Genomic DNA, 12,924 nt, shown 5'->3' on the forward strand with positions numbered 1-12,924 from the left:
AAAACTGATTTGAAGTGGATAAATTACGAGGACAAACAGTTTTAAGTCAGGCTGATAGAAGGAATTAATTTTATAGCAAAATCTGTATTTTGTCATATGACGAGAGATGCTTATTGCTGAAGAAGTTCTTTCTCATTCTACAAACTACAACGTTGTTTATCATTGAAACTTGATTAGACATGAATAAATATGAAGGACAAAGCAGTCTTAACTTGGTTTGAGTTAAGGAATTCGTTTTATGGGAGAATCCGAATTTGTGCATAACTCGTAAATTAGAGCTTATTTTCAGATTCCTGAAGAATGAGTCTGGTTCTTTCTCATAATACAAAGTTTGTTGTTTATTGTTGAAACTTCATCAGAAGTGAAGAAATAAATGAATGCCTATCAACAAATGTGGGATCTAAACTCTAGTGCTTCCTCTAAAATAATTTCCTTTCTCAATTTAGAAATGTGTGTGTGTAAGTCACAACACCCGTGACACCAAAACGGCTTTCTTTTCTCTACACTCTGCACTATGAGCACACACACCAAATCAGAAAGGCTTTTTTCTCTCTTTTCTACATAATGGACTGTGGGGACACAAAACCGCTATCTCTTTTTTTTTTTGATTGTGTGCCAGGGCGTTGTCTCACGTATTAGATTATGCTTAAGATACGAATGGGTTTATCAGTCACATCAGAATCCATACATACTGATCCTCCCGTAATAACATGGTCGGATCTTATCAAACACACTTTGTTTCTTGTGACAATCAAGTCAGCGAAACAGCGTATACACGTCAAGACACTGAATCAAGTTTGCCACAAGAACTCATAAGTTTAGCAGTATTGCTCTGCCGTCAGCAATCATACATCCATTTTATTTTCGTGAGACATGTGCAGGCACCTGTTCATCTACTGTTCTATCACTATGAATTAGTTTATCTATTATCAATAAGGATACTTCTACAACTACTATCAAAGTATGTCCAGACTTCTTATGTCTTCAGTTTCTATAAATGAATAAGTGGGTAGCTACTGACAAGCATTAAGCATGTCACACAGCCCAAACATGTAACATTCAACAGGACACTTACACAATACATTCAAATCAAACAGTCAGACAACATACAAGAACCTATACCCCAGCCGGCATTGCTCCCTGCCTATTTTCCTACAGCTCACTATGTGTGCGCAGACCTTTATTCACAAACTCTTCAACTTATACTCTTTTACCGAAGCTGCTACAGCTCGATTGGCCGAATACCGAATAATCCTAATGCGGTGAATTTGACATCTGCCTTACATGTAACAGAATAGCAGTTTAGCAGTTTTAATTTAGTTTGAGTGAAGGAATTCATTTTATAACAAAATCCGAAATCGTGAAGAACTCATGAAAGTAAGCTTATTCTCGGATTCCTGAAACTTTAGATTTGCTCTTTCTTTTACTGCAAAGTACAACGTTGGTTTTTTTGTTTAAATCTTTCAAGACATGGTAAATATGAAGGACAAAGCAGTTTTAACATAGTTTGAGTGAAGGAATTCATTTTATAGATAAAATCCCAAGAGTCTGCTGAGAAAAGAGAGTGAATGCGAAGTAGACTTTAACACGGCTCTGGGAGCGAGCCGAGTGCGGGCTAACCGGGAGAATTGCTTGAAAGAAACGCGACACCGAATGAGCGGTCAGAACAAAGCCTCAATACCGTGTTCCCATGGTGTTTTTGTTGCTGCCTTGTCTTTTGCACAGAGTAAAAGACAAGGCAGCCATCGAATAGGGCCCGATTGTTCCTACTTGGTCAGCCGAGGAGCAAGGGGGGGGGGGGAGCAAGCGTCTCAACCAAGCAAAGCTCACCATGGGGAAGGTGGCTATGCCAACTAGCCTGATGCCCTGCTCCCGCAGTGACGGATAATCGTACTCTGGTTTCTCTTCATAACGTACAAGTCTTTCGCCTTTTACTAAAGACTTCTGTGGAGAGCAGCACTAATGAGTTGTTTCTATTTTTGGCAGGCTTTACCTTTGCGGGTGAAGCCCTTTCTGTCTGTGCAAAAGAAATCTTGTTACTTTGCAGAGTGACTTCTCTGAGTAGAGTCGCCTTACTTGTTGCGACTGTGCCGATGTTGCTTGAATGGTGCTCGCTGGAGCGTGCGGGAGTGCAAAGTTATACCATTTAAAAGGGCTGAAGAGTGCTCAGTGCAGCGGGTGGGCGGAGGTGCAAAGTGACACTCTGGCCACCTATGGCCATAAAAAGAACACCGCTACAAGTGCGCATTGTGACAGAAAGGGCCCTCGGACATGAACCAGTGGACAGTTATCGCTTCTCGGCCTTTTGGCTAAGATCAAGTGTAGTATCTGTTCTTATCAGTTTAATATCTGATATGTCCTCTATACGAGGACTACATATTAAATGGATTTTTAGCAATAGGAGTTGAAAAAGACCCGCTGGGAACGGAGCGCTCTTCTCTACTCTTGTGAAAATGCAAACAGCGGTGCAGGATGCAAGTTTCAGGGAGCCCAAGATGAAACTTTCTTTTAGTCTGCTGAGAAAAGAGAGTGAATGCGAAGTAGACTTTAACACGGCTCTGGGAGTGAGCCGAGTGCGGGCTAACCGGCAGAATTGCTTGAAAGAAACGCCATACCAAATGAGCGGTCAGAACAAAGCCTCAATACGGTTTTCCCGTGGTGTTTTTGTTGCTTCCGCTGTTTGCTTTTTCACAAGAGCACACATGTTGAGGGGGGGCCTGGGGTGGCCTGGGTGATGGTGGGTCTCAGGCCCGGGCTGCTGCGACTGGTGTGACCGAATGGTTTGTTTGTTTGTTTTTTGTTGTTGTTTGTTTGTTTTTTGTAGAGGTCCTCCGGAGTGGGGTTGGGTTGAGTGGGGTGGGGCGGGATGGGTACCTTCTGGGGGTACAGTAGCTCCCGGAATATGGTCGCTGCAGGCCCCGAGCCTGGTGGACATCAGGCCCTCCTGTCCTGTGTTGGCTCCCTGGTAGCGGGGATGCGTATTGCAGCCAGTCCCTGGCTGCCCTCTCTGGGGGAGAGTAGCTCCCCCAGTGTATATCCCCATACCCCTCTCCCTTCTGGCTCCTGTACACAGCACACACTCACACATGAAGGGTTTTGGGGGCGTGTGTGTTCGGTGGGGTGTAGTGGACTCTGCAGTAGTTGCACTCTGCAGTTCCCCGCCCCTGTTTTTATTACACCTTAGACATTACTACTTATCAAACACACTCACACACACACATTAGGTCTTGGGGGGTGGTTACACTGAGTGGCATCTGGTGGGCGGGGCTCTTTGGGTATGTAGGCTGCCCAGAGGGCCACGCTCCCAGTTCTACAAGTTTGGCTGCCCCTCAATTTTAATTGCTCACTATTAGAAAATATTGAAGAGCCAGAAGGGTGAGGGGAGGGGTCTTCTTCGCACACCCCTGCTTCCAGGTTGCTGCTCGGGGCGGGAGGGGCCAGGAGGATTAATTAATTGTTCTGCTGGTTTGGGGTCTGTGGTGGCTGGGGGGCTGCTGGCCCCCTGGTGTGCCCGCTGCACTACACCCCAGCGGAGTCGAGGGAGGGAGGACGTGTGGATGTATGGGACATGAAAGTGTGTGTGGTAATGATTGGGCCTGGATCTTGGACTTGCTGTCGCCTGGCCTGCCTTTTAAGAACAACGAGAGAAACAAAAAGGGACAACGCTTCATGGTGGAAGGTGATGTATAAATAACTGTTTATATGATGAAGGAGAGACCATTTGAGCAGCACAGCCATTTCGCAGCACAGGGACAGCAGTCCAAGTTAAAGGATCTCCCACGTGGTATCACCTGTCACACTGTGTCAAGGCATCAAAAGAAGAAAAAATCACCAAACTGAAGGACAAAGAGACGAAGACTCCGGTGAACGAAGAGAGAGGACTGACAAACCAGAAATACAAAAGGATGCTCGATGTCAAGATCCAGAAGAAGAGGCTAACAATGCCACGAACACTTACGATGCTGGGAATGATGCCAGCAATGAACAGAGAAGAAGATTCAGTGTCATCAATCTGCAACACGTGCCTCTAATGAGGGGGTGAATATAGAATCCTCAACGATTACAACGTCTCTGGGAACTGTGACAACAACAAGGTTTAAACCATTTTGATATATATTGTAACCTATTGGCTAAGGAATAGTGCTGAAAATGAGGTATATCTAATCCACCACTGTCTGTAGGGTTTTTAAACTAATACGTGGTGGTTTGTTTTTCCACAGAAATTTGGAGATGCATGAATCTAGTGACTTAAACCAAGTAGCAGATGGTTTTATGGGGATCATTGAGAACATATAGTTAACTTTTGGTAGTATCATCATTTTAATGGTTGTAACTCTCCCCATAAGTGATATAGGTAAGGACTTCCAATGAGAGAGATCGTCCTCTACTCTCTTTAATAACTGCACTTAATTTAGCTTTGTTAGCTCTGAGAGCCTGGAGGAAATGTTTATGCCTAAATATCTAATATTTCCTGACTGTAAAGTGATCGCAGGTATATTCTGGACCCTACAGTTAATGGGCAGAACTGTGGTCTTAGACCAGTTGATAGAGTAGTCAGAAAGTGCTGAGAATTTATTTATGAGTGTGATCGTGTGAGTGAGAGACGTCTGTGAGTTCTGAAGGAAAAGTAATACATCATCAGCATAAAGACTTATTTTATGCTCAATATTTTGGGATTGGATGCCTTCAATATTTCTATCTTGTCTGATAGAAGCTGCTAAAGGTTTGATGAAAATAGCAAAAAGTGAGGGAGAAAGTGGGCAACCCTATCGTGTACCTCTCTGCAGACTGAAGCTTGGAGAAGTTTGATCATTTGTCCTGACACATGTATTTGGGGAGCTATTTAATATCCTTATCCAGTTGATAAAGTGTGACCCAAACCCGAATTTGTTTAATGCTGCGAATAAAAATTTCCAGTTCACTCCATCAAATGCTTTTTCTGCATCTAGAGAGTCGATTGTGGTTTCCAAGTTGTTGATGGTAGAATAGTCTATGAGATTAATGATCCGGTTTGTGAACGAACTGTTGTGCCTACTGCTCTTCAGCCTGTCAAATGAAACGTAGAATTTGAAAAGTGACAAATGAACGAAGACCCAAGGAGTTGAGTCGTAAACGAATCAATACTGTTTCCTGTGCGAGGACCCGTCAGCCGAGGAGTTGAGTCATGAACGAATCAATACTGTTTCCTGTGCGAGGACCCGTCACCCGAGGAGTTGAGTCGTGAACGAATCAATACTGTTTCCTGTCCTGCTGACTGAGGTTATGAAGCTGCCGCCTGCCATGGGGTGAGGAAGGGTACTAAATGAAAATGAACGAATCACTCACTGAGACAACTCGTTACTCCCGAGTCATATAAAAAATTAGTTCATATCGAACGAATCGCTCACGAACGACACATCACTATCTATTTGACGAGTTATGCATGAATTCGGATTTTGCAATAAAATTAATTCCTTCTCTCAAACCAAGTTCAAACTGCTTTGTTCTTCATATTTATCTACTTCTAATCTAGTTTCAACAATAAACAACACTGTATTTTGTAGTATGAAAAAGAACAAGACCTAATTTTCAGCAACAAGCTTCTCTCGAGGAGATATGAAGGAATACAGATTTTGCTATAAAATTAAATCCTTCTATCAAACTGACTTAAAATTTCTTCACTTCTGATGAAGTTTCAACAATAAACAACAAACTCTGTATTATGAGAAAGAACCAGACTCATTCTTCAGGAATCCGAAAATAAGCTCTATTTTACGAGTTATGCACGAATTCGGATTCTCCTATAAAACGAATTCCTTAACTCAAACCAAGTTAAGACTGCTTTGTCCTTCATATTTATTCATGTCTAATCAAGTTTCAACGATAAACAACGTTGTACTTTGTAGAATGAGAAAGAACTTCTTCAGCAATAAGCATCTCTCGACATATGACGAAATACAGATTTTGCTATAAAATTAATTCCTTCTATCAGCCTGACTTAAAACTGTTTGTCCTCCTTATTTATCCACTTCAAATCAAGTTTGAACAATTAAAAAAAATGTGTAGTTTGAGAAAAAAAAACTTAATCTTAAGCAATCAGTATAAAAAGAGGGTAAGAAAAGGTGCAAATGCCAACCATACATCACTAAAAGGTGGAGCGGAAGTATTCAGCTGCAAGTAGGTGCGAATGCCTGACAATGTATGATCAAAAGAGGGAGCGGAGGTTTTCGGCTGCAAGGTCTGAATGTCCAACCATAATTTGTAAAAACGGGGAAGAAAAGGCTCGAAAGCCCGACTATACACCATCAAAAGCGGGAGCGGAGGTGTTCGGCTGAAAGTAGGTGTGAATGTTCGACCATAATTTGTAAAAAGCGTGTCAGAAAAGGTTCGAATGCCCGACTATATAATAACCAAAGCAGGAGGAGAGGTCTTCGGATAAGAGTGTGTGAGAATTTCCAACCATAATCTATAAAATGCGGTGAAAAGGTGTGAATACCCCATAGAACACTAATAGGTGGAGCGGAAGTGTTCGGCTGCAAGAAGGTGTGAATGTCTGACCATAGTTTGTAAAAAGCGGGTAAGAAAAGGTTCGAATGCCCGAACATACACCATCAAAAGAGGGAGCGGAGGTGTTCCGCTGTAAGAAGGTGTGAATGTCTGACCATAGTTGGTAAAAAGCGGGTAAGAAAAGGTTAAAATACCCGACTGTACACAATCAATAGCGGGAGCGGAGTTGTTCGGCTACAAGAAGTTGTGAAAGTCCGACCATGGTTTGTAAAAAGCGGGTAAGAAAAGGTTCGAATGCCCGAATATATACCATCAAAAGCGGATGCGGAGGTGTTCAGCTGCAAGAAGGTGTGAACGTACGACCAAAGTTTGTAAAAAGCAGTTAAGAAAAGTTTTGAATATCCAACCAAACATAATCAAAAGCGGGAGTAGGGCTGTTCGACTGCAAGTAGGTGTGAATGTCAGATCATAATTTGCAAAAAGCTGAAGAGAAAGGGTGAGAATGCCCGACTATACACCATCAAATGCGGGAGCGGAGTTGTTCGGCTGTGAGTAGGTGGGAATGTCAAACCATAATTGCTGAAAAATGTGTTAGAAAAGACTAGAATGCCGCACAATACATCATCAAAAGCGGGAGAGGTGGTTTTCAGCTGCAAGTAGGTGTCAATGTCCAGCCATAATTGCTCACAAACAGGTAAGAAAAGGTAGTATTGCCAGACCACACATGATCAAAACAGGGAGCGGAGATGGTTTAGCTGCAAGGTGTGAATGTCTGACTAAAGTTTGTAAAAATCGGGTAAGACAAGGTGCGAATGCCCGACAAAGTATGATCAAAAGAGGGAGCGGAGGTTTTCGGCTGCAAGAAGGTCTGAATGTCCACCCATAATTCCTGTAAAATGGATAAAAAAAAGGGTGCGAATGCACAACCATACATCATCAAAAGCAGGAGTGGATGTGTTCGGCTACAAGAAGATTTTAATTCCATCAATAATTGCTTTAAAACATGAAAGAAAATTTTCGAATATCAAACCGCACATGATCATAAGCGGGAGAGGAGTGGTTCAGCTGAGAGAAGGTGTGAATGTCCAACCATAATTACTGAAAAATGGGTAAGAAAAGGTGAGAATGCCCAACCATACATCATCAAAAGCAGGAGTGGATATGGTCAGCTACAAGAAGGTTTGAATGTCCGACCATAATTTGTAAAATGCGGGTAAGAAAAGGTTAAAATACACGACTGTACACAATCAATAGCGTGAGCGGAGTTGTTCGGCTACAAGAAGGTGTGAAAGTCCGACCATGGTTTGTAAAAAGCGGGTAAGAAAAGGTTCGATTGCCCGAATATATACCATCAAAAGTGGAAGCGGAGGTGTTCGGCTGCAAGAAGGTGTGAACGTCCAACCAAAGTTTGTAAAAAGCAGTTAAGAAAAGTTCGAATATCCAACCAAACATAATCAAAAGCGGGAGCAAAGCTTTTCGACTGCAAGTAGGTGTGAATGTCAGATCATAATTTTCAAAAAGCTGATAAGAAAGGGTGAGAATGCCCGACTATACACCATCGTATGCGGGAGAGGTGGTGTTCGGCTGCAAGTAGGTGTGAATGTCCAGCCATAATTGCTCACAAACGGTTAAGAAAAGGTAGCATTGCCAGACCACACATGATCAAAACAGGGAGCGGAGGTGGTTTAGCTGCAAGGTGTTAATGTCTGACTAAAGTTTGTAAAAAGCGGGTAAGACTAGGTGCGAATGCCTGACAATGTATGATCAAAAGAGGGAGCGGAGGTTTTCAGCTGCAAGGTCTGAATGTCCAACCATAATTTGTAAAAACCGGGGAAGAAAAGGCTCGAAAGCCCGACTATACACCATCAACAGCGGGAGCGGAGGTGTTCAGCTGCATGAAGATGTGAATGTCCACCAATAATTACTGAAAAATGGTTAAGAAAAGTTGCGAATGCCCAACCATACATCATGAAAACAGGAAGCGGAGGTGTTCCGCTGTAAGAAGGTGGGAACGTCCGACCATAGTTGGTAAAAAGAGGGTAAGAAAAGGTTAAAATTCCCGACTGTACACAATCAAAAGAGTGAGCGGAGTTGTTCAGCTACAAGAAGGTGTGAAAGTCCGACCATGGTTTGTAAAAAGCGGGTAAGAAAAGGTTCGTATGCACGAATATATATCATCAAAAGCGGAAGTGGAGGTGTTCGGCTTCAAGAAGACGTAAACGTCCTACCCAAGTTTGTAAAAAGCAGTTAAGAAAAGGTTCGAATATTCAACCAAACATAATCAAAAGTGGGAGCAGAGCTGTTCGACTGCAAGTAGGTGTGAATGTCAGATCATAATTTGCAAAAAGCTGATGAGAAAGGGTGAGAATGCCCGACTATACACCATCAAATGCGGGAGCGGAGCTGTTCGGCTGTGAGTAGGTGTGAATGTCCACCCATAATTCCTGAAAAATCAGTAAAAAAAGGGTGTGAATGCCCAATCATACATCATCAAAAGCAGGAGTGGATGTGTTCGGCTACAAGAAGGTGTGAACGTCCAACCAAAATATGTAAAAAGCAGTTAAGAAAAGGTTCGAATATCCAACCAAACATAATGAAAAGCGGGAGCAGAGCTGTTCGACTGCAAGTAGGTGTGAATGTCAGATCATAATTTGCAAAAAGCTGATGAGAAAGGGTGAGAATGCCCAACTATACACCATCAAATGCGGGAGCGGAGTTGTTCGGCTGTGAGTAGGTGTGAATCTCCGACCATAATTGCTGAAAAATGTGTTAGAAAAGGTAAGAATGCCGGTCCATACATCATCAAAAGCGGGAGAGGTTGTGTTCGGCTGCAAGTAGGTGTGAATATCCACCCATAATTACTCACAAACGGGTAAGAAAAGGTAGTATTGCCAGACCATATATGATCAAAACAGGGAGCGGAGGTGGTTCAGCTGCAAGAAGGTTTGAATGTCCGACTAAAGTTCAAATATATTAACAAAAGCGGGAGGAGAGGTCTTCGGATGAGAGTGGTTGAAAATTTCCAACCATAATGTATAAAATGCGGTGAAAAAAAAAGGTGTGATAGAACACTAAAAGGTGGAGCGGAAGTGTTCGGCTGCAAGTAGGTGTGAATATCCACCCATAATTACTCACAAACGGGTAAGAAAAGGTAGTATTGCCAGACCATATATGATCAAAACAGGGAGCGGAGGTGGTTCAGCTGCAAGAAGGTTTGAATGTCCGACTAAAGTTCAAATATATTAACAAAAGCGGGAGGAGAGGTCTTCGGATGAGAGTGGTTGAAAATTTCCAACCATAATGTATAAAATGCGGTGAAAAAAAAAGGTGTGATAGAACACTAAAAGGTGGAGCGGAAGTGTTCGGCTGCAAGAAGGTGTGAATGTCCGACTATATTTGGTGAAAAGCAGGTGAAGCAAGGTCTGAATGCCCAACCTTACATCATCAAAAGCGAGATCAGAGGTGTTTGGCTGCAAGAAGGCCATAGTTTGCCAAAAGCGGGTAAGGTGCGAATGTCCGACTAAATATCAACAAAATTTGGGGCGGAGGTCTTCGGATGCAAGTGGGTGTGAATATCCCACCATACAAGTATGGTGGAGAGGAAGCTGTGAATAGCCGACCATAGTTTGGAAAAAGGGGGTAAGAAAAGGTTTGAATGCCCGAACATACACCATCAAAAGAGGGAGCGGAGGTGTTCCGCTGTACGAAGGTGTGAATGTCCGACCATAGTTGGTAAAAAGCGGGTAAGAAAAGGTTAAAATACCCGACTTTACACAATCAATAGCGGGAGCGCATGTGTTCAGCTACAAGAAGGTGTGAAAGTCCGAACATGGTTTGTAAAAAGCGGGTAAGAAACGGTGCGAATATCCGACAATGTATGATCAAAAGAGAGAGCGGAGGTTTTCGGATACAAAAAGGTTTGAATGTCCTACCATAGTTTGTAAATAGCGGGTAAGAAAAGGTTCGAATGCCTGACTATACACCATAAAAAGTAGGAGCGGAGGTGTTCCGCTGTAAGACGGTGTGAATGTCCAATCATAGTTGGTAAAAAGCGGGTAAGAATAGGTTAAAATACCCGACTGTACACAGTCAATAGCGAGAGCGGAGTTGTTCGGCTACAAGAATATGTGAAAGTCCGACCATGGTTTGTAAAAAAAAGGTTCGAATATCCAACCAAACATAATCAAAAGTGGGAGCAGAGCTGTTCGACTGCAAGTAGGTGTGAATGTCCAGCCATAATTACTCACAAACGGGTAATAAAAGGTAGTATTGCCAGACCATACATAATCAAAACATGGAGCGGAGGTTCAGCTGCAAGGTGTGAATGTCTGACTATAGTTTGTAAAAAGCGGGTAAGACAAAGTGCGATTGCCCGACAATGTATGATCAAAAGAGGGAGCGGAGGTGTTCGGCTGCGAGGTCTGAATGTCCAACCATAATTTGTAAAAACCGGGTAAGAAAAGGCTCGAAAGCCCGACTATACATCATCAAAAGCGGGAAAGGAGGTGTTGAGCTGCAAGAAGGTGTGAATGTTCGACTAAAGTTTGTAAAAAGCTTGTAAGACAAGGAGCGATGGCCCGACATTGTATGATCAAAAGCGGGAGCGGAGGTGTTCAGCTGTGAGTAGGTGTGAATGTCCGACCATAATTGCTGAAAAATGTGTTAGAAAAGGTAAGAATACTGGACCATATATCATCAAAAGTGGGAGAGATGGTGTTCGGCTGCAAGAAAGTGTGAAAGTCCGACAATGGTTTGTAAAAAGCGGGTAAGAAAAGGTTCGAATGCCCGAATATACATCATCAAAAGCGGAAGTGGAGGTGTTCGGATGCAAGAAGGTGTGAACGTCCGACCAAAGTTTGTAAAAAGCAGTGAAAAGCGAGAAAAAGCTTTTCGTGAGTTCTGCATGATTTGAGATTTTGCTTATAAAATTTATTCCTTCACTCAAACTATGTTAAAACTGATTTGTCCCTCATATTTAACATGTCTAGAAAGATTTAAACAAAAAAAACAACGTTGTACTTTGCAGTAAAAGAAAGAGCAAATCTAAAGTTTCGGGAATCCGAGTATAAGCCTGCTTTCATGAGTTCTGCACGATTTCGGATTTTGGTATAAAATGAACTGCTTTGTCCTTCCATATTTATCAATGTCTAGATCGACTTCAACAAAGAAAAACATTGGACTTTGCAGTAGAAGAAGTTGAAATCCATCTACACATTGATAAATATAACAAAGCAGTTCCCACTTGCCCATAAGAAAATAAGCTTATTCTCGGATTCCTGATCCTTCAGTGTTGCTCTTTCTTCTACTGCAAAATACAATGTTGTTCTTTGTTGAAGTCGATCTAGACATTGATAAATATGAAGGAAAAAGCAGTTTTAACTTGGTTTGAGTGAATGAATTCATTTTATACATAAAATCCGAAATCGTGCAGAACTCATGAAAATAAGCTTATTCTCGGATTCCTAAAACTTTTGATTTGCTTTTTCTTTTACTGCAAAGTACAACGTTGTTTTTTTGTTTAAATCTATCGAGACATTGATAAATATGAAGGTAAAAGCCGTTTTAACATAGTTTGAGTGAAGGAATTAATTTTATAGATAAAATCCCAAATCATGCAGAACTCCTCAAAAGGGGCGTATGGCTTAATCACGAGTGTGGTTCTTTCTCATTCAGGGTAGTATGAGGAAGTTTATGCTTGAAATATATGTAGAAATTGGTACATATGAAGGACAAAGCAGTGTTAACTTAGTTAGAGTGAAGAAATTCATTTTATACATAAAATCCGAAATCGTGCAGAACTCATGAAAATAAGCTTATTCTCGGATTCCTAAAACTTTTGATTTGCACTTTCTTTTACTGCAAAGTACAACGTTGTTTTTTGTTGAAATCTATCTAGACATTGATAAATACCAGCCAAACATCTCTGCTGCCGCTTTTGATAATTTATGGTTGGGCATTCTTACCTTTTCACAAATTATGATCTGACATTCACACCTACTTGCAGTCGAACACCTTCTCATCCACTTATGATCATGTGCGGTTGGGCTTTCGCACCTTTTCTTACCTATTTTTCAGTAATTATGGGTGGACATTTAGACCTTCTTACAGCCGAACACCTGCGCTGCCGCTTTTGATAGTGTATAGTCGGGCTTTCGAGCCTTTTCTTCCCCGATTTTTACAAATTATGGTTGGACATTCAGACCTTCTTGCAGCCGAAAACCTCCGCTCCTCTTTTGATCATACATTGTTGGGCATTCGCACCTTGTCTTACCCGCTTTTTACAAACTTTAGTCGGACATTCACACCTACTTGCAGCTGAACACAACCTCTCCCGCTTTTGATGATATATGGTCCGGCATTCTTACCTTTTCTAACACATTTTTCAGCAATTATGGTCGGATATTCACACCTACTCACAGACGAACACATCCGCTCCCA

At 42.0% G+C, this 12,924-nt stretch overlaps 1 non-coding gene and 1 pseudogene across 1 annotated transcript; both read left to right on the forward strand.

Moving 5' to 3' along the window:
* Positions 1 to 1,890: 1,890 nt before the first annotated feature.
* Positions 1,891 to 2,004, forward strand: LOC140310512 (U5 spliceosomal RNA). The gene has a single exon (XR_011916573.1). It is a non-coding gene; the product is annotated as a U5 spliceosomal RNA (small nuclear RNA).
* A 285-nt stretch (positions 2,005 to 2,289) lies between these two features.
* On the forward strand, positions 2,290 to 2,494 carry LOC140310482 (U2 spliceosomal RNA; annotated as a pseudogene).
* The last annotated feature ends 10,430 nt before the right edge of the window (positions 2,495 to 12,924 follow it).

This window comes from Leuresthes tenuis, unplaced genomic scaffold (genome assembly GCF_036924035.1).
Source record: "Leuresthes tenuis unplaced genomic scaffold, fLeuTen1.0.hap1 SCAF_6, whole genome shotgun sequence".
Classification (NCBI taxonomy): domain Eukaryota; kingdom Metazoa; phylum Chordata; class Actinopteri; order Atheriniformes; family Atherinopsidae; genus Leuresthes; species Leuresthes tenuis.